We start from the raw sequence: 26,118 nt of genomic DNA on the forward strand, positions 1-26,118 counted from the left end.
ACTGTTTTCCGTCCGCTATGCCACGCTAGGCAGAGACTTGTCATTGCCAATCAGTCTTGATCCTCTTCTAGTAGAGCTGTCCATCCCGAACTGCCAGACTAGATCGCCTTCCGACGGGAACATGGACAATCCTAGATTGGTTTCCACCTACATAGGTCTCATCAGTAAGGTATACGTTGAGTCCAATGGCACAATGAGCTAATAAGATTTGCATGCACTTCCAGGTGGATATTAAGGAAGAATGGAGAGAAAGGAGTCTTATGGCATGCCATAATTTAATAAGACCTTTGCCATATCAGAATGCACCACTGGCAAAGTCCGGCCTTACCAAAAAGAGGCCATTTGCCCCTCGGTAACTCCGTCATATGGCACATAGCATCAACATGTAATGCTGCAGAAAGATGTTTGAGCAGAATCTACGCATCAAATGCCGATGGCAGCCCGCCACACTCATTTACTGCCATGGGGATAAAATTCTGGATTCAAGACAAGGATGACCCCCACCCTGAACACACGACACTGTTTCCACTGGAAAACGTCTATCCTGCGATACAGTTATTTCTGGAACTGTGGGTCTGACTTTCACTTGCAATTAATGTTTATATGGGAAAGAGACTTTAGTTACTAAATATAAACACATCGAGAGAAGACGTTTTAAGAAGAGCTACTGCCTTATGTGAGACTTGCTGAAATTCCCAGAGGCTCCGAAGGCTTTTCTTGCAAGCTTTGGAATTCCTTGCTTTGGAATCTCAAGGTGATCTGAGATAAGACCTCCTTCAAGGTGCTTTCGGCTTTCATGTTTCACTATATTTTATTCTCTTAGCTGGAAGAAGTGTTATAAATAAAATAAGAAGCCATCGGGCGAACGTGTGCTCAACAAATTAACAGAACAGTAATCCACAAATGTGAATGAATAATCTAGGGCTGTTAAGATAATGTTAGCGTGAGCTCACTCCTTTCATATATATTTATCAATATTTGTTCATTCTTAAAACAGAAGTGGTTTGATCGGATCTCTGAGTCGCATCTGAAATGCTCTCTGTCTGACCGAGACGTGGCTGGAGGTGGTTATTACTACCAAATACACAAATCTGCCTACTCGTCTACTTATATTGGTATAACTCTGCACATATTAACTTCCAAAGTATAATCTCGAGCTACAAAATGTCAAGAGAAAAATATTTAAGGACATATCATCAAGGGCAATACCGCCGCTTTAGCAGCACTTTTTGCCGCTAAAGCGGCAATGCCCTATCAGCAAGCTGTCCTTAACAGCTGTTAGAAACAGCTTACTGGCAATAGCACCCGTGTCATTGCCGCTTTATATGTCAGCGATAATAATCGCTAATGACATGCAAAGTAGGTGTTCCCTAGGCGTTCCCTCTGTAAACAACCCTGTAAAAGTTGCTAACCGCACATCGCAGTATCATCAAGCCGGACCCTGAAACCCATAGAGACATAAAAAACGGCACTAACTGCGGTTATCGCCATCAGCTAACGTCTGCCAAATGTTAGACTTAGCTATATTTATAATGGGAGGTGGATTCTAAGCCTAAGTCCACATCTCCCTATTAACAAGGATTCCCTTAGCGATGTAATTGCATCGCTGGATTTCCAGCGATGTTCCCACATTACGCCGCTATCCCCGGAAGTTTAATCGCCGTGGAGATAAGCATTGATAAAAACGCATTATCTCAGTGATTAATTCCGGCGATAGCCGGCGTAACACAAATTCGCACTATGTGCACTCTGCGATGTTTATTGCAGTTTGTTGGTGATATGCCCCTTATTAAGTGGGGCATATCACCAACAAACTGCGATAAACATCGCAGAGCGCACATAGCGTGAATTTGTATAACGCCGGCTATCGCTGGAATTAATCGCAGAGATAACGTGTTATTATCAATGCTTATCTCCACGACGATAACAATTCCGGCAATAGCGGCATAATGAGGGCAACTACAGCGCTAAGGGAATCCTTGTTAATAGGGAGATGTGGACTTAGGCTTAGAATCCACCTCCCATTATAAATATAGCTAAGTCTGACATTTTGCAGACGTTAGCTGATGGCGATAACCGAGGTTAGTGCCGTTTTTCATGTCGCTATGGGTATCAGGGTCCAGCTTGATGATACCGCGATGTGCGGTTAGCAACTTTTCCAGGGTTGTTTACAGAGGGAACGCCTATGGAATGCCTACTTTGCATGTCATTATTGATTATTATCGCTGACATGCAAAGCGGCAATGACAAGGGCGCTATTGCCAGTAAGCCGTCGCTAGCAGCTGTTAGCGACAGCTTGCTGAAAGGGCGATAAAAATATCGCCGCTTTAGCAGCAAAAAGTGCTGCTAAAGCAGCGATATTGCCCTTGATGATATGCCCCTTCGTATTTTTTTCTTCATATTTGCATTTTTGACAATTTATAATACTCTCTTCTACATGAACCTGTTAATCGCAAAACACTTTAACTTCACAATATACACATGTATAGAGCACAAATATATGATCTCTAAGACGATCCACCTGACACCCCACTCATACTAAGACATTCATACTTCATTCACTCAGCCTCAATTGAACAAAACACCATTACAAATATTTTTGATACAGGACACCAGACAAGACCAAAGAACAATATATAAGTATTCAAATATAAATCCTAATAACAAAACATGTTTTGTTATATTGCAAACATCCTAGTAAATGTTAGGCTTGATTCAATCCAATTTTCTCTAGAATACACAATTTCATACAAACATAGCATCAGTGTATTATTTTTTTTACGTTGAGAGTTATAATGACAAACTGCTTCAGTTTGACACATAGATAATGCGGTCTTCAGGTCCACAAACAGTTTCAAACAGCGCTGATGCGCATTTCGGTGCAAGACAAAGTAACGTACCGCCTTACTCAGGGCGCTCAGTAACAGAATATGAATAAAAGAAAGGGGGGTCAAGAAACAGCTGGGAGAAGACTAAAAACAAAGTCTGAAACAAAAAAATGTTTAAAGCTTCTAAAAATAACACTCCAATTCAATAGAGGACATGTACTCGATCAACAAAAAGAGTATGTAAAAAGAAAGGGAATAACCTGAACCAATGTAAAGCCAAGTTCTGTGCCAGAAAAGTTCCTTAGTGTAATACAAAACAGTAACACCAATAGCGCAGCTTTACTCAAGTCAAGTCAAAGAACTTTATTTCGATTCAAGCATAGAATCATAAAAGGATAAACAGATTAAAAGAGGACATTACACATATAATTAAAAGAAGAAAAGACCATACAACTATATTAACAACCATAATACATATTATATGTCCAATTTAAATTTGCAATACATTTAGAATAAAAAGGTCACATATATGAACAAAGGATAATGTAAAGTGTATGTGCGTTCCATATGGATACCAATGTATACAATAATCCACTAAATGTATATCAAATAATAATCGCTGGTATCCAATAATGCTGTTCAATATCGATTTCTGATAGTGAGCGCTTGTCTAATAAAGCTAAGCACAGCACTACATATGGCTGGGGTTGATAAGGATAATAAATATTCATAGCCCTCTTTGTAATAGCGGGATCCAAGAATTAACAAAACAGGCTTAATAAACCGATTTCTTGGATCTTTATACAGAGTACAAAAAAGAATGAGGTGCACAGTGTTTTGTGAAACTTTGTTATTACAGGGGCAAGGGGGTAGTCTCTCACACCACCCCGCTTGCTTTGGAAAGGGAAAAAGAAAATGCAGCGTACCAAGGCGAAACCTTGTCCAATAAAAACTCCATTGGGCATGCATAATATATGATAGGTAAGGCTGCTGCTGCAGCTTACCCCCATCATATACTGCATGCTCACTATTTCTTAACATACCTAAGCTGGTACGGTAGGCTTCCTTAATTGTTAGTTTGGTCTCCCTACCAACAGTTTTGGGATTTAGATATATATATGTCCCAATCCAATCTTGTAAAAGGTTTCCCTTACATATAGTAGCCATGGGATCTCCATTAGATAATCAAGCTTAAGGCAGTCTTGCAAGATTTCCTTTGTGAGTTTCAGTTCATCAGACCTCCAAACCTTGCTCCATAGCAGCAAAGGTGAGACATAGATAGTATCACTCACAAATTCAAAACCCACCTCAGTATGACAGAAGCTATTTGAAGTACCAGATGGGACAGATAAAAGGCGCTTTATGAATTTATTTTCCATGACTTGGATTTTATTACAATTTTGTATCCCCCACACACCCGCGCCATAAGTTGCAACAGGAAGGCATTTTGCTTTATATAAAGTTTTTAGTTCTGCAACCAGCTTTTGACCCAATTTACTTGAAAAACGAAAAAGGGCCTCTATAGATTGCGTAGTCTTTTGAACACGGGCTGAAATTAGGGGATCCCAACTCAGGGTTTTGTTGAATAAATTCCCCAGATAATTAAAATTGTCGACTTTCACAATAATTGAGTCATTCACCATATACCTGCGAGATTTTACCCCTTTAGGGCCGCAGACCATGGCAAAAGACTTTGTGAAGTTGACCCTTAGATCTAATCCTTGCATAAAAGCGTCAAAAGCATTCAAACACGTTTGCATGCTATTGGCGGTTAGGGTCATTAGCACAGTGTCATCTGCATAAGATAACATCGGTATCCGTTTACCATTAACCTGGGGAAAGTCTGCACAACTTTCCAACAAATAACCTTCCAAACCGTTGGTGTACACCAGAAACAAAAAAGGGGCCAAGATACATCCCTGGCGAACACCTTCAGTCGATGGGATACGCTTTGTCTTCTCCCCACCTGGGCCAAATCGGATCCTCACTGTTGTAACGGCATGCAGTCTCCGGAGAAGGGTGACCAGCGGTTCTTCAAACCCCATGGTCTCCATTATCTGCCACAGTTTGCCTCTGCAAACAGTGTCGAAGGCACTGGATAAGTCCATGAAGGCCAAGTGCATACAACCACGCTTGGCCTTCATGTACTTACCCATAATTAAAGCCAAATTAAGGCACTGCTCTGTGGTTCTTTAACCCCTCCTAAAACCATACTGGGAATCCACGATAATACCTGATGACTCGGCCCAGGTTTCCAGGCGTGCCAATATCACCCTTCCCATCAACTTACAGGACGCATCTATTAACGATATAGGTCTGTAGCAGCACGGGTCACCTTTGTCCCCCTTTTTAAATATAGGTACCACTACTGCCTCTTGCCAGGAAGTCGGAATACGCCCTACCACAACAGCTCTAAATAAATTTAATAGGAGTGGTGCCCACACCTCAACGTTGTAATTAAAAAGATCCAGAGGGACTGAATCCGGCCCTGGGGCCTTTTGTGGGGTACCCTTCCTAAGAGCGTCCTCTACCTCTGAGAGGGTGAGTGAAAGGCTAAGTGTTAGGGTTGACTCCAAGTTGAAATCACTAGTCCCCTCATTAGGAATTGACAGCGTCACCCCTTTTGGATTAAAAATTCTTCCATAATGTGCTTCCCAGGTATCCCCTGGTATGTGCTCCAACATGTTGCCCTTTTCGTCGCTCTTTAGGAATGGAAATTGAAATTAAAATACTTATAAAGCGCACGACTACCAAGCGGTTTCTTGGCGCTGAGGATACACTTCCGTGGGAGAGGCAGGAATAGGGCACTAGTGTGGAAACGCTTGTGTGAAGAAAAACGTCTTGAGACCTTTCTGGAACTCAAGGTAGTTAGGGGAAGACCTGAGGGTAAGGGGAAGGGTATTCCAGAGAGTGGGGGCGAGAGTAGAGTACTTCCTACCCCCCGACTTTTTTTTTCCTAAAGCGAGGAACAGAGAGAAGGGATTGGGAGGACGAGCGCAGCTCTCTACTGGGAATGTAGGTCTTGATTTCAGAATTAATAAAGGCCGGGGCCGTGCCTGCTTGAGCCTGGAAGGTTATGCAGCCCATCTTGAAGAGAGCGCGTTCCCCAATGGGGAGCCAGTGCAGGGCTTTAAGTAAGGGGGTAGCATGGTGAGATTTAGGGAGATTGTGAACCAGTCGAGCGGCCCGATTTTGAACCAGTTGGAGCCGTCGAAGGTCATAAACGGGGACACCAGTGTACAAAACGTTGCCAAAGTCAAGGCGAGATATGACCAAGGCTAAAAGAATGAGCTTGAGAGCAGAAAAGGAAAAAAACCGTGATATTTTACGGATAGTGCGGAGGATCAGGAAGCAGGACGAAACAACTGAGCTGATCTGGGAGTGAAGGGTGAGGTGATTATCCAGTTTTATCCCTAAGGTTTTGACTGAGGAAGAGGGAGAAGGAGGAGGACCCAGGGAAGAGGGCCAAAACAAAGAGGTCCAGGGACTGGAGCTACCACCAGCTCGGTTTTATCAGGGTTCAGCTTAAGATGGTTGTAGTTCATCCAGTCCCTGATGAAAATCATAACAGATTGGAAATTGTGAATGGACTCGGGAGAAGAGGACAAATTAAAAATGAGCTGGAGGTTATCGGCGTAATTGAAGACCATGACCTCCATCTGCTGAAGTGCAAAAATAAGAGGAAAGATATACAAATTAAACAAGAAGGGGGACCCTGAGGAACACCGCAATGGACCTTTCGTGAGGGTGCGGAAAACTCGGCCAGATGGACGGCCTGGGTGCGTTCCCTCAGGAAGGAGTAGAGTCAGACCAGAGCAGATCCCCTGATACCAGCCGCCCTGACACGGGCAAGAAGGATGGAGTGATCAACCGTGTCAAAGGCGGCGGATAAATCAAGGAGGACCAGTGCCTGGGGCAGATTGTTGTCCATTCCCTCTCTGAGTTGGTCCATAACGGAGAGAACTACCGACTTCGTAGAATGTGCGGGACGAAAGCCCGCTTGACAAGGGTCTAAACAGCCATTGTCCTCAGCAAAGGCACTAAAAACTTTGGCGACGTGTCGTTCCTGGGTTTTGCCTAAAAAGGGGAGGAGGGAAATGGGATAGTTCACCTTAGAAGTGGGGTCAGCACCGGGCTTTTTTAAGATAGGGATTATGATAGCTGATTTGTGTAGGACTGGCACAATACCCTGAGCAAGAGAGTCATTGAGAAGAGTGAGAGGGGGCAAGGGACAGGCCAGATAGATTTCTCTTAGAATCTGTGCAGGGCATATGTCAGTGGGGGATCCTGACTTAACCCTTTGGAGAAGAGCCAGGAATGTCTCCCTAGTCAGGGAGGGTATTTGGTTGAGGTGGGACCAATTCGGCGGGGGCTTAGGATCCGAAAAAGAGGGAGAGAGAGGTGGAATATTGGACTTAATCGTAGTGATTTTCTCAATAAAATAATCATTGAGAGAATCGCAGAGGTCTTGGGAAGGGGAGGGTTTAAGGGTAACTCTATCGGAGAAAGCCAGCTCCTGAACAATGGTAAAAATTTCTCTGGGCTGGTTTTCAGCTGAAAGAATTTTTGAAGAAAAATAATTGGTCTTAGCAAAGAGGATAGCTTTTTTGTATTCGTTAAGAAGTGAGATATATTGCAGTTTGAGTGTGGGACAGTAGGCGGTTTATTACCTCCCAAAAAGGCCTACTATCCTTAAGTTCTGAAGCTTTTCCTAAATCATCCCATGCCTTTTTCCTTAAGTCTAATTTTCGCCTAATAATAGCGTCTCTATAAATTTCCCTTGACTTTCTAACCTGCTCCCTATCCCGTGGCACTTGATGTAGTGGCTTCATTAGTCTACTTTGTGCTTTGGAACATTCTGCATCAAACCATTTACGGCCTTTTTCTTTTTTTCCACCCACAGTTTTTAAAAGGTGAGATGCTACATTGCCTAGAAGAGCCTCAAAATTCTTTATTATTACATCCGGCTCATTGGTGGCAGTTAAGCAATCATCTATCCGTAGTTTGTTTGCTTTAAAAATTTCCACCTCGAGTTGCCTTGCGTCTACCTTATCCCACTTTAGGGTGACCCCCTGATTCTGGCTAAATTTTATTGGCTGTTCCAGGGTCTGAACTCTCTCAAGAGCAGGACTCAAACTTAAAATTAAAGGGTTATGGTCACTAGCAGGATTCACTTCAATCTGAAAATCATTTACGAGATGAATGTACCTGCTGGAGACCATAGCAAAATCGATTACGCTCATCTGGCCCCCAGTACCTTGAAAGGTGGGTATGCCCACAGGTCTTGAGAAATTAGACATGTCCAGGACGCAAAGTTCATTAATCAAAATTATATTATTTAAAGCATCCCCTTGTTTTGAGTGTTTAAAATGAGCCAATGGCTGGTCATTTAAGTCTACCAAGCCACAGACTCTGGTTCCGCTTAATTTACACAAAATACAATTAAAATCACCTACCCACTTAATAAAAAGAGGAAATACAATATTAGTTACTTTGACAATCTCATCCTGTAATTTTTCAATAACCGATGTTTCATGGGCATCAAATATATTGTAGTACCAATTAATTACAAGCAGAGGCACAGGAAATAAGTCCTTAATCATAAGCATTTGGTACCAGGGGGATTCCACCAATGTAACAGTTTTTATCATGTTATACTTCACAGAAATAGCTGTCATAAGACCACCCTTCGCTCTTCCAGCATGTGAGGGTTCGGTGTGGACATTAAACGTTTGGTATCCATCCAAGCTATGGTCCCCTCTGCTCCAGGTCTCTTGGAGGCAAATTATATCAAAGGATTCAACAAATTTTAACCATACCGGATCCTCTAGCCTCCGGGTAAAACCAGCTATATTCCATGAGATCAGGCGGAAAGGGCAACCCTCAGCCAGACTATCTAGTTACCCCAGGGATGTTGTTACTTTCGGCTGGATCGCATCACTCTCACCCTGAATTACTGCTACGGGGCCAATATTTGCATCCAAGGGTGCCAATTCTACCTGTCTGGTGTTAACTCTCCCACCCTGATTTACTGCTGTATGAGTATTATCTAGGTTCGCGGGTAGCATTTCTATTTGTTCAGCCTCGTCTCTCTATCCCCTAGCCGCTACTATAGGAACAATCAACGGATTGGGACATAAATGTATGTTGCTAACCGTCTCTGCCCAAGTTCCAACTACTTAATCTGGGTTTTGCCTCATTGAGCTGACAGCCCTATCCCCATCTGTATCTTCAGCCCCGCTATTGGAGATGCAGGCATTCCGGAGTCAATCAACCCCCTCCAGTCCCATGAGTGGGTCAAACCTATTTCTTAGTGGTAGATACTGTCCTACCCAATCCAATCTGTTGATACCAATGGGTCAACCCCTGCCAAAGTTCTGTGATACACTAACATTAACAACAGTAAAATAATTAATTCGACCCATGAACAGAAAGTGGAAGAGTGTACAAGTGATTATAGAAAAATACAAAATTTATTGAAATTTAAAAATATGTAAAGCTCACTACGGATTTTGCTGCACGAGCCTGAACGCCAAAATTCACCGTTCGGGGGCCACTCCATTGATTGAACTGTGGCTGCCATTCGTGGACCGAGTGACTATCAGCCTGATTCATCAAGCCGAATTGCGCTCGCAAAGGGCCAGATTCTGAGAATCTGGCCCTTTGCGAGCGCAATTTATGCATTTGGGATTCATCATCCCAAATGCAAAAATCGGTAATTGATAATTCGCTAAATTGCGAGGAATTACATTTAAGGAATCTCTATTTGAGATTCCTTAAATGCAATTCATGAAGCATTTTAAAATTGCGAAAATGCAATTTTGGGCCGCTATTTACCGAGAGGTCAGACCTCTCGGTAAACAGCAAAAACTTAGAAAAATGCTTTTAAAAGCATTTTTCTAAGTTGCATGTTGCACACACACATGTCCCTTGGACATGTGTGTGCGCAACACCTGTTTCAATTTGCATTTCAGGGGTGCTACAGGGTGTCCTTTGGACACCCCTGGCACCCTTTCAATCGCTATCTTATTTGCGATTAGCTAATTGCTAATCGCAAATAAGGAATACTCCCCATTCATTCCTATGGGCCTTTTGGCCCATAGGAATGAATGGGGAGTTATTCCTTATTTGCGATTAGCAATTTGCTACTCGCAAATAAGGAATGTGTAGGAATCGCTATTTATTTAGCAATTCCTACATGAATACCATTTTGCGAGTCCTTAATAGCGATTCGCTATGATTCGCTATTAGGGGCTCGCACAACGGCCCGTTGATGAATAAGGCTGTATGTCCTTTGATTTACTCGTCCTAATGACGAAATTTTGGGAACTTTGACCTTAGATTTTAAACCTCTTGCTGTCTGCATACAGTGATTTTGATCCACAGCAATTTAACTAAAGCTGTAATTGGATTCTCTAAAAAGCTCAGTTAACATTTTGTCCTGAGGATGACCATGTATTCATACAACGGTCGAAACGCCGTCGACGCTATTGTGGCCACTAATTAAGGAGGACACATTGTTTTGTGTACTGGAGTTCTTATATGTTTCTTTGGACTCTTTTGTTTATGTAACCTCTGTGTGTCTGCCACTTGTTTGGTTTTATATATGTCTTCCTAATGTTTTTTTGCCGTACCAACAACAAATCTGAGCTTTACATATTTTTAAATTTCAATAAATTTTGTATTTTTCTATAATCACTTGTACACTCTTCCACTTTCTGTTCATGGGTCGAATTAATTCTTTTACTGTTGTTAATGTTAGTGTATTCATTTGAACCTTTGTTTGCAGAAATCAATATAGCCCCTGGTTCAGGTGGTTAGGGCTGCCCCTGTGGTGGTAAAAAGTTCTGTGATAGACATGGTAAACTAGGAATCGTATGTGGGTAGAAATAATCTAAACCTAGTGATTGAATGTCACCCAATCTGGCAAACCTTGGTTTCCTATGTATGTAGTCTACAACCCATGTGTCTCTAAGATTAACGATTATGCAATCTCCCTCGAGATCCTTAGTGCTATGGCCCAACCATGCCACTCGCCTCACACCTAAGATCTCCGAATTTGAACACGGAGGTAATCTCCTATTGTTGCTAAGCCAAAAAATAACTTTGTTCTTAAATTCCCTATCTGATTCTTGGTAATCTGGGTTAATTTCTGGTACCCCTGTTAGGATAATAGTCAGAGGCATAGATTCCGGGGGGAGATTTACACACGGGAGCCTCTTTCTTTGCACTTCTTTGCCCTGAGGTGCGTTACTCGAAGACTGTTTGACCACTTGTTTTGGATATAGAGTCTGTTTAGAGGCAACCGCCATGTCTACCTCAGTGCCATGGGCCTTTCTACTTGCCACACCTTTTTCCCCCGTGGTTATTGAATATTCTGAGCCACAGGAGCAGCTTTAGGAGGCTTAACGTTTCCTGAGGATATAGTGGAAGGGGCTCTGACATCTTTGCTTTTTGTACTATTAATTAGTGCATCAAGTTTTGAAGTGTTTCCTATGTTATTAGCTCTAACTGATCTAATTGTTCTTTAATTAATTTCGTTCGATTGATCAGGGGCAATATTAGAGACCTTACTAGTGTTTCCATTTTAGAAAGAAGATCCTCATTGGGGTTCTGTAGAATCAAAGGTGGATCAGTATTAATTAATGCATCATTAGAGATAGGAGACTGAACTACAACCTGTGGAGCATCACTGGAATTTTGAGTTTTTGTAAGTCTTGTACCACCGCCCATCCTCTTGCCTCCCTCTCTCTTATTTTTTACATGCTTAGGAGTTACAATACATTTCTTATTTACTCTCCTCGACACCTGGTCTTGTTCTGTCCGAGGAACAGGTGGTGGAGGCGTTGGTGTAGATGTTCTGTGGCTCAAGCCACTGGAAGGAGGACTAAGTGAGGTTGAACTCAACATAGAGCCTGTAGCAGAACCAGCTGGCCCCTCATCCAATGAACAAGGGATTGGGCTAGTGTCTACAAGAACAACCGGGTCACTACAATGGGCCGGTGTTACAGCAGACTTGATCACACCCAAAGAAGACCGCTTGCCCGTTAGAATGTCTATCGACAAACGCTTTTCTGCAAAAGCTATTTCCTTCTCTAAAATTCCAGTCGCCCGTTTAAAAAACTGATCCAATGTACCCGTAACCATGCCTGCATTAGTATTCAAAGTAACCATTCTGCTTTTTCCTGATCGTAAGGCCATGGCAACCGATCAACAGTTATCAATAAACACTTTTGATGAACAAAAAACTCTGAATATATATCGAACATAGTAACACAGTGTGGGAACGAAACCTGGAATCAAATGGAATGGCCCAGCCCAGCCTCAACCGTCCTCGGACGGCCTCAGACGGCCCGCCCTTTGCCCGGGCTTCGCCCGGCGCGCGGGTTAGCCAGCAATGAAATAGGTAAGGGCGGAGTGGGCAGATCAGGAGCCGCACTGCACGCTGGTCCTCGCAGTCCCGCAGCAGGCTAAGAATCGTTCTCCTGAGGTTCGGCGCAGTCCCAAGTGTCCAAGATAAGACCAGCACTCCCTCAAATGTTCTCACAGCACGAGCGGCTCCCGCGGAGCGGGGGCCGCGAGACGTGGGCTGGAAGGTTCCGTCAGCGTCCAAAAAGGCAGAGATTCACCAGCACTCCCGAGTTCCTAACACAAATAACGCAGCTTTACTCAAACAGGCGGATTTAGGCCCATCAAATCTCATACTATTGACACACATCTCTCCTTATTGTCATAACTAGGGTTATGGCTGGCTAACTTTCTGGTATCACGCTGTGTGCTCTTGGATGAATCACAGGTATGATGTTTGTCTTGGTATGGCGCAAGCCCATCCTTTTGGTCCCTTGAACAAGTTCCGCATCACGTAAGACATCGTGTCATCTTGGATCATCTGTGTCTCATCTGCAGGCCTTGTGGACCCAGCTCTCCAGTGCTTTAGCTCCTTTTTGTGTGGGCGTACTTGGTTGATCTCACTCCTTGTCTTCCACCCAGCCACACAACTTGCAGTATGTGTGGTGCCTCCGGCTTCTGCCATCTCGCCCATCCTTTCCATCCAATCAATATGTGACAGGAGTTGTAGGGCAAAATGGCAATAGATGGTCCAGGATGAAGATAAAATGCCCTCTGCAGTATCTACAAGATGAATAAGCTCTAACATAGAAGAGAGTGGAGATTGTGGATGACGGGGGCCTGAAAAGATAGAAGCTAGACCACTAATCACCCCAGGGATGGAATTTATAGAGTACCAAGCACTTTGAGGTTAATTGGGATAGAGTGGTATGAATCATCTGTGCTTTAGGAACCATCTGTCTGTCAATGTTTCGCTGTTGCATTGACTTCACACTTCAATAGTTCGTTCACCCATACTAGCAACGCACAGCTTTGTGGCAGTTTTTTTATTCAGCTCCCTCGAAACCCTTTCACTGTCTCCTTGTTTGTTAGAGCATGTCTTATTTGTTTGTCGGAAGTCGACCAGCTGCTCTTACAAGGTCTGTGATGCCTGGGTGTCCTGGGGAGCTTGGTTAGTAACCTGTTCGACAATCGGTCTCACACCTGCAAAAGTCACCCAGGATTCGGATAAGTGTGCTTGCTTGGAATTGCTAAAGTATGACCAACCCGCTGCGTCATTCTGTCATATTCGGTCTCACTTTTTACACACACTGATCCTCTTACCACTGGTACCATCGCAAGTGTACTTGCTTAGCCACATCCCATGCATGCAGCAGAGATGTGCCATACCAGTGGATTGACCGAGACTCCAGGTCAAGTTTTAGCATCTATCAACTGCAGCCTGCAAGAGCTCCTGTGTGTCTCTCTCTCTTTCTCTGCCCTTTCCCATTCCCCTCTTTTTCCTCCCATGAAGCTTCTGTCCATCAACCACCTCCTATCTGATAGAGTTGAGGATGTCTGGGGCTCTCGATTAATCTGCGTCTTCTGTAGAAACCTAGCAACATGTGGCACTGTGCTACAATTGATTTGATGTTTCATCTCTAAAGTACTTTAGGGTGCTAATGACCCACAGATGCTGCACACACTTGACCAAAACTCTCACAATTCTTCAGTCAAGTGGAGATCTACCTGGCAGCCACTCATGATCAGATGGATGCTAACTTATGAAGAGGCAGTAGACCACAAAAAAGTGGAGGACCCACACCGTTATTTCCCACATTAATTTGAGGGGATGTATATCTTACTTTGTGCACTCATTGTAGACACCCTCTGCCCGAAAATCGCCACCCTAATATAGGTAAAACTAGCTAACATAAAGACCAGAGGTGCACCACAGTTATAATGTTTGTACAAATTAAAAATATACCCATAAAAATGTCCAAAGTCTGTAAGAAATCTAATCTTTATTAATGCTTCTTATTTGTACAGCACAAAACAGCTACACGTTTCGTCCAAATGAAAATGGACTTCTTTAAGGCAAAAAAGTCGTGGAAAATTCTATTGGAAAGTCCAGTTTGATGAAATTATATTTAATTCATCCGTATTAGCCAACCCCAATGACCAGAATGACCAGAACACTGCATCCCTTCTGGAGAACCTTGTCAACATCAGACTTAAGCAGCTAGTCACCTCTCCACCCACGTAGCAGGACACACGCTCAACCCTGTCTTTGCCAGCGAAACATTACCCACAGTCACACTTCTGAACTCCTCTGGACCGACCACCACTGTGTTCACTTCCCCTTTCACAAACCCAGTGTACACCAACACCCCGATGGGAACTGGAACAAGGTTACCAAAGAACATCTCACCCCCTCCTTCAGCACAACCACACCACCGACATCCATTTACGCCAACTCCTCAGCATGTAAACTCCACCGATGGATCTCCAACTGCTTCAACTGCTCTAACGTGCTGACCCCCTCAGGATAGCACCTGACAAGGAACACTCCAAGAAAGCCCACTGGTTCACTCCCGCCCTCCACGAGTCCAAAGCACCTGGAGACGGCTCAAAACCACCACCTCCACACACCACACCCTTTTCAAAATCGCAAAGAAAATTGCCCTTCAAGTCAGAATCAACGCCAGTGCACAGAACAGCAAAGAACTCTTCGCCATCATTAAGGAGTTTGCCAAACCCAACAGCGAAACCTCAGAAGTCCCACCCTCCCAAAACCTCTCCAACAAACTTGACACCTATTTCCACAACAAGATCAAGTAGATTTATGACAGCTTCAACAGGCAAGACCCGCCCATTACTCCCGCCACCAACTCAAGCGGCGACGCCCCCAACAGATCTTGCTCTACTGGACCCCAATCACCACAGAACATCAACACCCTCAAGACCATGAAAAGCATTCAGTCCGGAGCCCTTTCGGACCCCTGCCACCACCATCACCCCTGAACTACGCCACATCATCAACTGCTCCATTAAGACCACCACCTTTCCCAATGACTAAAAATATGCCAAGATCAACCCCCTGCTGAGAAACCAGCAGCAGACCTGACAGACCTCAAGAACTTCAGACCCATCTCCCTACTCCCATTCCTAGCCAGGGTCAAGGAGAAGGTAATCAACGTCCAACTCTGAGTTCATTCAAGCCAACCACATCCTGGACTCCTCTCAGTCTGACTTTCAAAGCAACCACTGCACAGAAGCAGCCCTCCTCTCTGCCACCAATGACTCTCCCTCCTCAACCAGGGAGAAACAGCTGCACCTCATCCTCCTGGACCTCTCGGCAGCCTTCAACACGTCTCTCCCCGCACCCTAATCACAAGACTTTGCGACGACGCCATCCACGACAAAGTGCTGGACTGGATCCATTCCTTCCTCACCAGTAAAACACAAAAAGTCAGACTCCCCCGTTCCTCTCAGAACCCTCAGAGATCAGATATGGAGTGCCTCAGGGTTCCTCCGAGAGCCCCACACTTTTAAACATCTACATGGCCCCGCTCACAGTTATTGCCAGGAGCCATGGACTCAACATCGTTTCCTACGCCGATGACACCCAGCTGATTCTCTCCCTCACCATGAACCCACCATTGCCAGATAAACTTTCACCAAGGGATGAAGGCCTCACCACCTGGATGAGAGACAGCTGCCTCAAGCTCAACTTGGACAAGAATGAAGTCCTCATCCTGGAGCCCATTACCTCCACTTGGGAAGACTCCTGGTGGCCTGCCAATCTAGGACCCCCCTATACCCACTGACCATGCATGAAACCTCTGCATCATACTGAATTCTTCACTCACCACGAACCCACAGATCAACGCCGTCACCTCTTCATGCTTCCACTTTCTTCACCTGCTTTGGAAGACCTTCAGATGGATCCCCACTGAGGCCAGGAAGACAGTCACCCACACACTCATCAGCAGCAGACTCGACTACGGCAATGCACTCTACACAGGTGCAGAAACACACAGAAACTCCCCAGGAAACTTGAGAACGTGCAGAATGCCGCAGTCAGACTGGTCCTCAACATCTCCCGCTGAAGCTACATCTCTGAACACCTACGAGAACTCCACTGGCTCCAAGTCAACAAAAGAGTCACCTTTAAGCTCCTGACACACGCCTGCAAAGCCCCTCACGATGTCAGACCAGAAAACCTGAACCACCGCCTTGCATTCCACTACCCACCAGACACCTCCGCTCTGCCCAACTGGCCCTCGCCACTGTCCCTCAGATCTGGAAGACCGGAACCGGAGGAAGATCCTTCTCCTACCTTGCCACCAAATCCTGGCATGCAATGCGGCTCCACCTCAGGCTCTCCCCTCACAATTCATGAAGGATCTCAAGACATGGCTCTTTGAAATAACCACAGTGCCCAGTTGGACCTGCAACCCCCCACACTCCCCGTGCCTTGAGACCTTCATGGGTGAGTGGCCATCCTCAACAAGTACAGATTGATTGATTGATGAACGGTAAGTGTGGGAATTCCTGAAATGATCCGTCCAAAAGGAAAAAGGGGGTCATGTGATAAATGGCTTTTCATCCATGTAATAATACTGTGTACAGGTGTATCCTATGTTCTAACTATGTATAAGGTAAGGGCATGTCCGGTCCATGTGGGGCATTTCAATTGGTGCTGGTGAGCGGGAGCCGAAGTAATCCTCCCGGTCTAAAAAAAAACAGTAGACATAACCTTACGTAGAGTGTGGCGTAGCCATCATCCTGTTCTACATCTCCTTTGTGTCCCACCCAGGTCCCAAATTGCATTCTCAGCAACCCCCAGACATCCAAAACTACACCAGGTGGTAACAGTAATGAAAAAACGAAAATCAAGCACACCATAAACAAACAAACCCTATCCGTGCCCACCCAGGACAGTAGCGCACTAGCACCTTGTCCGAATTGTCTAATTTGTGACATAACTTGGTGCTCTTGCAGCAGTCTGCTCCTTACCACTCCCCCTAGGCACCAGTGGAGGGGAGGGATAGTCATACATACAAAGAGCAATATAGCCCCAGCCCTGGCTAAACAGGAATATAGCAAAACCACATTATAGGCTTGTGACACATCATAACGAGAGAGAGGGAAATAATTCACCTGAACGGGAGTGCAGATCTGGCATGCAGTATTTACGTCCTGAGCAGTCAAATGTGCTTGTCTGCTGTGTGTGCTTGTGACCATAGACATCAGGACACTACAATCAGAAGCCGAGGTGCTGTCCACACTGAACCGAGCATCATCATTTGAGCTGGGACGCCCCCAGTCTCTGCATGTGTCAACTTGCCAACGCTGCCACGGCTCCTCACCTCTCTCCTATGCCTGCTGCTGAGCGGGCCACACCTTTCCTGTCTCAAGTGGTGGAATATCCATTGTCTAAGCCATCCCCTGCCAAGGGGCCCTGAACTTCACAACTCCCCGTATCCCAGATGTCCAGCTATTGCCAAGCCGCCTCCAGTGTGATGAAAAATGTCAAAGTCCCATCCAGCTGAATTCTAATCTTGGCAGGAAACAAAGACAGCTGATACCACGCTCAAGCAGTCTCTTTTTTTCCACCAAGAGGGAGTCCTGCTGACACTGTACTGTAGTTGTGAATTCCTGGAAGATGGAGCCCCTTGCATTTTCTAATGTGAAGGGGTCCTTAGATTGTGCTTGTCTGAGTATATAATCCTGGTCTTGAAAGTACAGCAGCTGAGTTATTACAGGCTGAGACAGTAGCCCAGGCACAGGAGGCTTCAAAGGCACTCTCTATGGCCACTCCAGGGTGTATTGTTTCAAGAGACCCTCAGGCGCGACCACCTCCTGCAACAAATCCCGAAGAAAAGTAAGCATAAAGGATCATTTAACTCATTCTGGCAAACCTATCACCCTTATATTGTTTCGCCAGGCTCAACCCTTCTCGTTCTCAATGCGTGTCTCCAATATATTAACCATGCTCATTAAGAATTCTAAGTCAGCTCTGTGGGCACAGGATACCGGTTCCATTGCTCCCATGTCTACCTCCACCACCCAGAGGCGGTCAGCCATCTTGCAATGATTGTCTTGCAAAAGGCCCTTATCTACCACCAGTGAGTCTATTTTTCTCTCAAGGGCACCCTGCATGGTGCTTATGACTGCCAATATGGTATTAAGCTTGTCTGTTGGTGATCCCGTTTGATGGGGATCAGCAGCCAGCGTGTCATCTTTATGGCACTTTGACCTCCCCATGCTGGAGTAAAAGTTAGGAGCACATGGTATTACACAATACCGCCCTCTAAAAGTGTATGGGGTGAGAGTCCCACTTTCCTGTACCTAAGCCCGTTGTGCCCGTAGTATTGATCCCTGAGTCACCAGTGTGGAAGATGACATGAGGTATGGCACTCAAGGTCAACAAACAGAGTCTCAAGTACTTACAGCGGCCCAGGCATACTACATAATGGAACCGTTTCGATCCACCAGAACATGGGAAAGATGATCAAAGTTTGGTGCCTTGCGGCACTTCTGCGCAGCTGGTTCACAACAAAAGAACCCCCTAGGGGTCACTTGAGGCGGCAGTAGGTGACCTTTGAATGGGCCACACTGATCTGTCCTCCTGCCACTGGACCGCACCGCTATGCGGGTCCCCACGGCATCAGGCAAGCAGTGAGCCAGCCCCGGCTGTCCAGGCCTAGCCACAATCAGCAGTCCATCCATGGCTGCAATGTGCCGCACCACTCGTGAAGCCCCCACAGCAGAAGTCAGCCAGGGCCATGCAGGCTGAGAGTCATTGTTCAAGTTTGGTATCTCCACAGACGCTTTTGTCAGTCTCCCCCAGGCCAGCTAGCACTGCCCCAGGCCTCTTTTGGTCGGCTGTATCACACAGCGCCATCCTATCCAACTCAGGGAAGGGGGCCATGGGGGTGATTTCAAAGCAAACAGGTGGTCTTTTACGGGATCCAATGGGTGGGCTGCATTACCCCTAGAATTTGCAGTAATGCCCAGTGCCAGGAAGAACGCTCACTAAGTGCAACTATTCAGCATGGCGGCTAGCCTCACCCCTCCATTTTACTAGTGAAATAAGTAATTTAAATAGGGCAATAAGGTAGGACAATGCTACCACTTTTTAAGGAGTGAGTACTTGCACTCTGGCACTGGTTTGCAGTGGCCAAGTGTGGAGAGTCCTATGGCCAGCAAACATGAGATCAGAAAAAATAGTAGCAGAAAAGGAAAAAGGTTTGGGGGAAGATCACCCTAAAGTTGACAGGTCTATCACATCCCTAACTCCCAGCGGAAACTGGGGAGAACTACCCAACCACCTGGATGTTCTCAATAAGGCTAAACAAACATGGAGAGACCACCAGCATTGGTGTGGTCTGATCCTGGACAGTGTTCCGCTATAAAGTCCAATCCGAGGAGGGAGATGGACCTCCTCAACAATTTGGGATTGTCACCCCTCATCTGCATCAACCATCTAAGTGGCATGTAGTCTGCCTGAAACCGGAAGGGAGTCTTAAACAGGTATGGTCTCAGCTTCTTCAGCACCCAGACCACAGCAAAGGCTTCACTCTATATAGCACTCCACCCCTGTTCCCAGGGAGGTAACCTCCAATTAATGAAGGCTACAGGCTGGTCTAGGCCCTCCTGATTTAACTGCAACAAAACTTGCCTCTATGGCATGCTTTGAGGCATCAGATTTCAAAATAAATTATTTAGAAAGGTCAAGGGCCTTGAGTACAGTGGCTGTACATTTGGCCTGTTTATTCATTTATTTAATAGTATTTGTAAAGTGCATACACTCATCCCCACAGGGATATCACAGCGCTATAGCAGCCATAGATTGTGTTTGCGAGTCACTGGGGGAGAGGCCATACACGGGAAAGAGCCGGGTTTTAAGCTTGTTTATGAACCTAAGATAGTAATTTGTGAGGTGGAGTTTCCGGGGTAGCTGATAACAGTGGGCTGCAGCAAGATGGGTGAATTATCAGCTTCTTACTTTTTGTATGTGCGTGGACTTGGCTACGGCTAGATTAGTGCACACAGACTTCTCGAATGTGTAGAGAACTCCAATTTGTCACACAGGATCATAGGACCAGAGTTATCAAGGGCCCTGTGCGTGTGGCAGAAAAAGTTTAAACCTGCCCTTTTCGAATAGGAATACCAAAGGGGATGATGGACGGAGCGTTTGAGCAAATTAAACACTCACCCCCAGTCAACTGTTCTGGGTTTAATCCATCATCATTCTTTAGCTCACTCCACCACCCCAGTTCAGACATGGCAATATGCAAATCAGTCTGACCCTGTGCCTCATGGAAACAGTCCAGCCTGAACTGCCAAGCCATGTCTTCCCTGGACCGGAAACAAGAATCCTGGGACCGGTTTCGGGTTCATAACCCTTATCAGCCAGGCTATCTTGAATCCAGTGGCAAAGTGAGCAAGGGGCCCACATCTGGGCATACCCTGCCAACTTAGGGCGAACAAAGGGACAACAAAGGGGATGATGGATACAGCGTTTGAGCAAATCAAACACTCACCCCCAGTCAACTGATCTGGGTTTAGTCAATCATCATTCTTTAGCTCACTCCACCACCTCAGTTCAGACATGGCAATATGCAAATCAGCCTGACCCTGTGCCTCATGGGAACAGTCCAGCCTGAACGGCCAAACCATGTCTTCCCTGGACCAGAAACAAGCATCCTGGGACTGGTTTTGGGTTCATAACCCTTATCAGCAAGGCTATCTTGAATCCAGTGGCAAACTGAGCAAGTGACCCATGTCTGAGCATACCCTGCCAACTTAGGGCGAATAAAGAGACACCAAAGGGGATGATGGACGGAGCGTGTGAGCAAATCAAACACTCACCCCCAGTCAACTGATCTGGGTTTAGTCAATCATCATTCTTTAGCTCACTCCACCACCTCAGTGCAGACATATGCAAATCAGCCTGACCCTGTGCCTCATGGGAACAGTCCAGCCCTAACGGCCAAGCCATGTCTTCCCTGGACCAGAAACAAGCATCCTGGGACCGGTTTCGGGTTCATAACCCTCATCAGCCAGGCTATCTTGAATTCAATGGCAAAGTGAGCAAGGGACCCACAGCTGGGCATACCCTCTCAACTTAGGGCAAACAAAGGTAGTTGGCAATCCCCATGTATTAGGCATTTCCATAGTCCAGTATACTGACTACTAAGGATTGGGCTATGGTCCTACACCAATTTACTGGAATTCAATTTAAATAATCTCTTCACGAGTTTGAGCAGACCATTACATCTGCCGCACATGGCACTAGCCTGCTCCTGCATAGTTAAGGACCAAGGATTTTTGTGGATTTTTTTGTCTTAGATGCCAGTCCCATAGACTCCAGCTACCATGACGAGTCCCAAATCTGGTGGGCACATCCGAATAGTAGAATTTCAGATTTTTAGCACTGAGTTTTAGACAGTGTGCCCTCATCCAGCTAGCGACCTCAGCTAGGCAACTAGAGATATTTTGTGTGGTAGCTTCAAGTTACTCCCCAATCGAGATGATCAGTGGGGTGTCACCAGCATATGAACCTATTTGGAATCCCCACTTGCGGACCAGCTTAGCGAGGGGTGCGATGTACACATTAAAAAAAATTGGGCTCAGAAAAGAGCCTAGCACAAGGCATTTGGAGTTGTGGGGAGATGATCTTACTGTATTCAGTTGAACAGACTCGGTCCTATTATTCAGGACAGACCTAAACCAGCCGAAGGCAGTAGAGTGAAGCCATATATATTATAATTTGACAGTGTGAAACAGTGTCAAATGCCCTGTAGAGATCAAGTAGAATCCGGACCATAGCTGTTTGAGGGAATGAAAGCCTTTCTGACAAATCTCCTTCCTTGGCTCCTTCTTTGATGTCAGCTGAGTCATGGGGGCAATAATGGTGCCATATCCCTTGACAAACCTCCTGTTGTAGCCAGTGAGGTCCAGGAAGGCCACCGCTTTTGTGTGCATTTTGAAGGGTGCTCCCTGTCCATGATGGTCTCTATCTTGTTCTGGAAGGGACTGCACCTTTACCCTGCCTAACAGATGTCCAAAGTACACCATTGACCCCTGCCCTATCTGGCACCTACTGGCCTTGATAGTCAGGTCTGTCTTTTGCAGAGCCTGAAGCTTTTACCTGGAGGTAAAACAGGTGGTCATCCCAGCTGCTACTGAAGACGACTATGTCATCTAAGTAGGCAGTTCTGAAGGCCTCCATTTCAGCCACAATCTGGTTCACCAGCTTCTGGGAGGGAGGCTTGTGCAGTTTTTTAGGCCAAAAGCATTACCTTGATTTGGAAGTGGCCCTCTGGTGTGGAAAAAGCCGACCTCTCTCTGTCCCCCTCAGTTTGGACACCCTGCCAATACCCTGAATAGAATCAATTGAACTCAGGAACTTGGCAGCTTCCAACCGATCAATGAACTCATCAGCTTAGGGGATGGGGTAAGTTTCAGTCTTTGTGATTGAATTGAGCCCCATGTAGTCTACAATCAATCAGTACTTATAAAGTGTGGCTTATCACCTGTGAGAGTATCCAGGTGCTGTGTTACGGGGCTTAGTCAAAAAGCCAGGGCTTGATTCTCTTCCTAAAGTCCATAAGCGAGGGTGATGTTCTGAGGGGTAGGGCGTTCTAGGACGTGGCTGCAAGGTGGGAGAAGGAACGGCCTCCTCTGTGGCTACGGCGGAATGTGCGGGGTCTGTGGAAGGGCAACGGAGGGAGAGAAAAGGTTTCTGGATGGTTGGTAGAAGTGTAAGCGGTGGTTCATGTATGCTGGTCCTTGTCCGTGGAGGGCTTTGTAGGCATGCCAGTACCTTGAATTGGCATCTTTTCAGTACTGGTAGCCAATGGAGGTTTCTCAGGTGTTGGGTGATGTGAGTCCATTTGGTCAGGTGGAGGATCAGTCTGACTGCTGAGTTGTTTATCGTCTAGAGCCTTCTTATGAGTTTGATGGTTTGATGGTGGTTCCTGTGTACAGTGTGTTGCTGTTGTCCAGTCAGCTGGAGATTAAGGCTTGTGTGACAGTTTTTTTCGTGCTGATGGGGAGCCATCCGAAGATTCTTCAGAGCATGCAGAGAGTGTGGAAGCAGGTGGAGGAGACTGGGTTATATAACATTTCATGGTGAGTTTTCTGCTTAGGATGATGCTGAGGTTGAGGGCATGGCCTTTAGGTGTGGGAGTGGTTCCAAGTTTGGCAGGATGCCAGGTGTTGTTCCAGAGGGAGGCATGGTTGCCAAAGATCAGCACTTCGATCTTGTCAGTGTTTAGTTTCAAACAGTTATCCTTCATCCAGTCTGCGACATTCTTCATGCATTTGTGGAAGTTTGTCTTAGTGGTGGCGGGATCTGCTGAGACAGGAGGATGAGCTGTGTATTGTCGGCATAAGGTATGATGTTGAGATCGTGGGCTCTGAAGATGTTGGCTAGAGGCATCATGTAGGCCTTAAAGAGGGTGGGGCTAAGGCATGAACCTTGAGGGACACCACAGATGGTGCTCGTGGGTTCCAAGGAGAAGGGGTGTGGGGGATTTTCTGCATTCGTACCGTGAGCAATGATGCAATCCAAATGAGTGTGTCTTCCTTTATGAAAATTAAAGTTGTCCTGATCCTGAATGATCTAGAATTTTGCAATATACAAGGGACAGTAGGCTACAGAGTCAAAGAGAGGGGAATCCATTTCTTTGGAATGTAATACCAGTTGGGTGTCATGCTTCATCATCAGGCTGCTCCTCGTCTGGCCGGCGCTGCAAAGCCTGACGGGCTCCCGATGAGGGACACTTCGACGGAGATCTTTTTCCAAATAGCCGTTTGGTGCAGTGGGGGCTAGAGATTTAGTGAGTGTAGATGAATGAGTGGTGTGTGATGTTTATGTGAGTTAAAACAGGGTTGGGGGTACCAGCAAAAATAACTTTAATTATGGGGTCTCCTACACTGATTAAAATAAAGAGGAAAGGTGGAATGCTAAGTTAATGTCTTAGGTGTGGCGCGCTTCGGTGTTGTTGGTCTACATGTTTCTTCGCAATTCTCCAAGTCTAGAGATGATTCGTCAGGACCTAAAGTTAAAAAACTATCTACACTAAGGTTGACCGGAAAACAATAATGAATTATTATTAATGTATGATGTCGAACCAATATCACAAGTATAAAACACTACTGTCCTATTCCTTGTGTGTCTAAATCACAGCACACAGTGGTGAGGTGCTACAGGCATATAAACGCCAGGTGCCAAATATTGAAGTGGTCACATTATTGCTCATGTGTGTAGTGACCACATACATGTTTTAAAAACCAAAAACTGCAGAAAGAGCACAAGACTCACCCTAATTGGGATATACTACTGCTTCATCATTTCCCGGCAGGTCAAGATATGAGGAACTTTCCCATATACTACAGGGGTATGCAGATAAAAAGGAACAGTTAAGAGCTGCCAGCTTACAAAGTTAATAGCGTTTTAGTTGAATAAACTAGAGGATTGGATATGTGGGCCTCCTTAGAACATATAGTGACATGCTCCTACATCACGCTATCTGCAGATCATTCAGGGGTAGTTCATTAATATCGCCCACATCATTAAAAAGTAATCTCAGTTATGGTGGAACAACACAAGCTGCATATTTGTTACTGAAGTTGGGATAAAGAAACAAAAAAAGGTAGAGGAGGTAGGGAAAGTGCAGCTACCTATTAGAATGTTTTAAACTGGCTGGGAATCCCTTTAACAGGGGTTGGGAGTGCAGAACATCAACAGACTGTAAAGGTTAACATAGTACTCACGTTTGTGTGGTACGCAACGTGTCCAAGGACCTACCCACTGCTGCCGGGACCGGGAGATATGGTGTAGTGAAAAGGCCCGGTTTAGATACCCGCTGCTCCTCCTCGTTAACTCCTGATTGCTACCAGCTGTTGCTGGACCGCTCGCGTGAGTGCCATATTTGACTTGAGCAGCTAGTCAGTTTCTACATTTGAAGGCTATGGAAACAACCCCATCAGGTACAGGCTATTAGAAGTTGTGGAATTAATAAAGCACTCAACCGCCAGGGCATCCATCTTATTTTAAATAAAAGGTACACAGATTGTGAGTGGACGTTAGGCTACTAAAGATGGATTGGGGCCATTTTGTAATCTTTGGAAAGCTTGGGGGCCATTTTGGAGTGGAGTAAAGGTCACAATAAGACTTAATTATCACCTCCTGCAAAGTGCCCCAATATGTAATATCACATAAATGTGAATCCTAATGTACTAGGTCTAATGAAGGGCAATAGGTGTCAGTGATGCGTAAAGCGCTCCAAGGAATATCCTCATTCAGTCCTTGTCTGTCAGAAGACAGACGATGCACCCATCTTTGTTCTTTGTAAAACAGAGCTTCTTGCTGATTTTAGTGAATGTTTCAACAATCACACAACGAAAAGAGTCTGGTGAATGTTGGGTGATAAAGAAGTGTGTGCACATTTTGGTATTCACTTTATGACACCGGAAATTACTGGGATGTTCTGTAATACTCACTTTGACCGGTCGTTTAGTCATCCCTATGTATCTGAGATTGCAGGGACACGTAATTCCTTAACCCTGTTCTGGTGCAGTCTCTTGATGAGTGTGCGGTGGGAAATGGCGCCAAAGGCTCGGAGAGGTCGAGGAGGATCAAGACTGCCGATTCTCCCTTGTCAAGTAGGGTGCGGATTTCATTTGTGGCAGTGATCAGGGAGGTCTCAGTGCTGTGCTTGGTGCAGAATTCGGATTGGGAGGAGTCTAGCAGGTTGTTTCTTGCCAGGTGTTTAACGAGCTACCGGTTCATGGCCTTCTTCAGGACTTTGGCGGGGAACTGCAGAAGTGAGATGGGGCGGTAGTTCGCTTGTGTCATCGGAGGGTTTCTTGAGGAGAGGTCTGATTTCTGTGTGTTTGCTTGTGTCTGAAAAGGTGGCTCTGGTGATGGATCCGTTGAGGA

The sequence above is a fragment of the Lissotriton helveticus genome, chromosome 3_1, assembly GCF_964261635.1.
Source record: "Lissotriton helveticus chromosome 3_1, aLisHel1.1, whole genome shotgun sequence".
Lineage (NCBI taxonomy): Eukaryota > Metazoa > Chordata > Amphibia > Caudata > Salamandridae > Lissotriton > Lissotriton helveticus.